Here is a 5000-nt window from a genome sequence, read left to right as displayed (position 1 = left end):
CAAAAACCTAGTTAAGGAATAAGAAAGATTTTCAGTATTTCACATATACAGTATGTACACAGGTATGTGTGTGTGTGTGTGTGTGTGTGTGTGTGTGTGTGTGTGTGTGTGTGTGTGTGTGTGTGTGTGTGTGTGTGTGTGTGTGTGTGTGTGTGTGTGTGTGTGTGTGTGTGTGTAGATATATATATATATATATATATATATATATATATATTGATAGATCGATAGATTAAGATATAACTAGATATAGTGATAGATACAGATATAAGTATAGATATAGTGATACATACAGATAGAGACAGATATAGAAATAGACACAGATATATAGATATATATATAGTTATAGTTACAGATATTAATAGAGATGTAGATGGCATCGGTATCGCTAAAATGACACCTACCCATGAAGGGCCAGCGTGACTGGTCCGTTTTGCCTGGAAATGGTTACCTTCTTACAACACTGCTCAATACTGTCAGTATAAATACTCAATGTCTTTTGCAACTGTGAATTATGTATTCTACTGCACACAAAAACCCGATATTATGTAGCAGTAGCACTTTATCATGTTGTGTTGAAACGCCTTCACCGGGAGTAACGATCCTTTACTCCCCCGTCCCCCCACCATCACAGGAGATGTCTGGGCACACTCTTTTCCCCAGAGAGTAGTTGAGCTGGTGTATAGGGGGTAAGATTTCTCACCAAGCATCTTCCATGGTGAAGAGAGCGAGGTATGGACAATGGTCCAAGATTGAGAAATATTTCACATCCATATCAATATTCCCCATACCCACCTCCATCCCCCACCCTCTCTCGAGAGCGCTGAAGGAGAGAGAGAGGGGGAGGGGGGAGGGAGAGGAAATGAGCTGTTACGATAAAGGCCCCACTGCCTGCTGGAACTCGAGGGAAAATGGCAGATAGGGGAGGCAAAGAAAATGGACAAAGGGGATGCAAAGAAAATGGGCAGAGGGGAGACAGGGAACCCATACCACGCTTTCCCCTTCCTTCTCCTTCCCCTCACGTCTCCTCCTCTTCCTCCCCCTCCTCTTCTTCCTCCTCCTCTCTCTGAAGGAAGACTGGTGATCAAGATAAAGTGATTTATAGACCTCGTTGTGGACGTTACCTAAATGAGTCAAGTGCCCAGAAATCAAAATCAAGGCTTGGAAATTTTGCAAAGAGCATTTCATATTTTCTTAAAACACAAAAATATTCTATATCGTCAATCTATCTGCCCATCTACTTTCATTATCTTTATCGATAATGTTAAATGCACTTTAAAGTAAAAAATAGAAGAGGCAGAGGTAGGGACAGGGAGAGGGACAGGGACTGAGAGAAGGAGAGGGAAGGGACAGGGGGACTGGGATTGGTACAGGGGCATGGACAGGGAGAACTGGGACAGGGGCAGTGACAGGGAGATGGAATTTGACAGTGACAGGGAGAAGGCATTTGACAGGGACAGGGAGGAGGACAGGGACAGGGAGGAGGACAGGGACATGGGTGGAGGGAGGGGCAGGGAGAGGGAGAGGGACAGGGACATGGGTGGAGGGAGGGGCAGGGAGAGGGAGAGGGACAGGGACATGGGTGGAGGGAGGGGCAGGGAGAGGGAGAGGGACAGGGACATGGGCGGAGGGAGGGGCAGGGAGAGGGAGAGGGACAGGGACATGGGCGGAGGAAGGGGCAGGGAGAGGGAGAGGGACAGGGACATGGGCGGAGGGAGGGGCAGGGAGAGGGAGAGGGACAGGGACATGGGCGGAGGGAGGGACAGGGGAATAAGACTGTGGGTAAGAAGAGAACACAGGGGCAGTAGCAGCCTGAGGTGAAAGTATAACACAATGCAATACATTCGTGGGACGATATGTGGATGGGCAGGGTGGTGCCGTTGCCATGGGAACGCGAAAGACGCCAAGCTGGGGTGGTCGCGTTCGCTGGGCGGTCTGGCCAAGGCAAGGGACTAGCTCCATCAGCCCATTAAAGAGCAGTGGCCACCTTTGGTGATTTTGTTCTAAATAAGACCGGAAGATCAGGTTCCTGAAGGAACTATTCCAGGCTACCGAGAAAGATCCTGAAAGTAGGGGTGAGAGAGAGAGAGAGAGAGAGAGAGAGAGAGAGAGAGAGAGAGAGAGAGAGAGAGAGAGAGAGAGAGAGAGAGAGAGAGAGAGAGAGAGAGAGAGAGAGAGAGAGGGAGAGAGAGAAAGAGAGAATCGCATCATCTAGGCACTCCGACGCACAGGATCAAACTCGATTCGAATACCCCATCTCCTCATCCTCCACTAGAGAACCCGTCTACTGAAATTTCAGGGCAAAAACCACCTTCTATCACTAATTCGACCCGGTGGTGCCCAGTTGCTGAGGCTCCACCGGCGGTACACCATCCACGCCGACAGCGTCACGAGATTGTCCACAAGGAAAGAGGCGTTGGTCCATAACAGCCACTCAGGCCGACGACGCTTCCGACTCTTCGGATTGGACCTCGAAGACTGACGAAGTAAACCACCAAGGGTCACACTTACCAGAGGTATATTCATACAAACATACATACATACATACATACAAACACACATACATACATACATAAATACATACATACATACATACAAATACATATATACACATATATAATACATACATTCATACATACACACACATACATATATACATATACACAGATACATACACACGTACGTACGTATATACATAATACATATACATACTCATACATACATATATACATACATACATATACATACATACATACACATACATATACATACATAATTACACACACACACACACACACATACACACGCTGGGGGACGATGCAGTCTTTGTACCTCCCCATGTGTACTCCATTCTTAATCGATCGAGGCTTCGACAATTTTCGCTATTATAGGTGCCACGTTCTTCTCTTTCTTGCTTCTGCCGCCACGCGATTTTATTTAAACTGAGAAAAGCTTCCAATAGGCAAGAGTGTATAAAAAGTTGTTTTTTTTTAAGCTGAGGGAAGGACTAAGGTCCTGTTCACACTAGCGATTTCAACCGCGGCGGTTAAATTACAATTTAAGTCGATGGAGGGGTTCACACACAACCGCGCAGTTTTTCCCTTACTATGCCGTACCACCGCTGTTTCCTCACGATTCAAACTGCTAGTGTGAACAGGGCATTAATCCAAAACAGGGTCTCGATAGGTTGAAATCCCATTTTTGGTAATTCTGCATTCCACTTGAACAAAATCGCTTGGTATCAACCACAAGACCCAAGACCCGAAAGTACTTTATCGTAGCAAAGAAATTCAGTCCGGGGTGTTAAGAACCTTGTCGCAGAAACCATCTCTCCCAGCTACAACGAGTTAAAAACATAAAACCTGAATGACGACAGGAGACCATTTGGACCATAACGAGGCCCCTATCTGAATAAAATCGCCTACGGAAAATGTTATCCCGAAGACGTTAGAGATTGTATCTCGTGTAGATTGTGGTACTCTACATTTGGAGTTTGTGGTGAAAGAAAATCGGGCGGAGTTCTTTGCTTTAATTCTCCAAGTATGGATCTAATTACAAAATACACAGCAAGTCCCCAGGAAGGCTCGGAGGGTTGCCAGACACATATTATCTATATATGTACAGTTGCCCTAACATAGTAAAGATTAACAAGGTTTCGTCGCGTCGGTTGAGACGTCGGCCGATATCGTGCAGATGGCTTGACCCGAGACGCAGTTGGACCCTTTGTCCAAGTAGAGCTCTTGACCTGAGACGCCGAGAATCTATTGATGTCAAAAGGGCGTTGTCAAAAAAGGTCGGTTAGCTTGGTCGCAGAACAATGGAAGTTCCTAGGAAGAATTGTAGCTCTTCGTCGACACCACATCGAAGTGTTGCATACGATGAATACAGAGATGATAAGACTCGTCGCCCTAACCAGCACTTCTATCCTCGGAGACACTCTGGCGCCGAAGAATTAGAGTCGTAGCGGTGGTAAAGAAGTTTACAGAGGGATGCTGGAAGTCGAAAGCGATCAGCAATTTTTTTTTCATTTTTCAATTATAAAAGAATGTTGCGTGACTCTGCTCCATAGGTGTGACACTGTAGTCTCTTAACGTGCTGACTGAATATAAATTATGAATTCGATGCATTTACACACGGAGGCGACGATAAAGGTCGCGTAAACGTGCTTTTCCACGACCCACGCTCGAAGTCCGTGGCCTGCAGGGTCGTCACCTGCCTTGACAAGCCCTAAAAGTCTCTCGGTGTTTTATCTTTCACGAAGGTCTCGTGAGGCTCCTGCCTAATGATCCGTCGCTTGTTCGAACTGGTCTTGATTCGCTCATTTTCTCCTCCACCTCTTCTTCTTCACTTTAATTTTTCTTATTTTCTTTTAGATTCTCTTTTCTTTTTTTATTCGTCTTTCTTCTTCTTCTTCTTCTTTTCTTCTTCATCTTCTTCTTCTTCCTTTTCTTCGTAATATTGTCATTGTTTTCTTCCTCGTCCTGTTGATATTTCATCCCTCATTTGTAAAAAAAAAATAATAATAATATTCTTATCATTACGAGTATAGGTCCTTCTTGAAGTTCGCGAAATTCAGTAAGATGAGATGTGAGAAGAGAATAAGGTACCAAGGACAGACGCCGATGGAAATGCCCCCCTCCCCCGGGAAAAAAGTAAAAAAAAAAAAGCTTTGGCGGTAAGGAGACATCAAGTTTCTGTTTTCATACTTACTTATATGTAGGACAAATTTTCAAACATTAACATGTAAAACAAGAAATAGAGACAAAGAAAACGAGCAACTAAATAGCAATAAAGATATACATATATATATATGTGTGTTGGGTATGTATATATATATATAATATATATATATAATATATATATATATATATATATATATATATATATATATATATATATATTTAGTATATATATATATATATATATATATATATATATATTATATGAATAGAATCACCACTGACCGTGATGTCGATCAAATAATCCCGACTGTCGTCCCGGAT

The sequence above is a fragment of the Oratosquilla oratoria genome, chromosome 6 (genome assembly GCF_046742065.1).
Source record: "Oratosquilla oratoria isolate Oo_2021 chromosome 6, ASM4674206v1, whole genome shotgun sequence".
NCBI lineage: Eukaryota > Metazoa > Arthropoda > Malacostraca > Stomatopoda > Squillidae > Oratosquilla > Oratosquilla oratoria.
The sequence above is the reverse complement of the archived record's forward strand: the minus strand, read 5'-3'. Positions refer to the sequence as shown.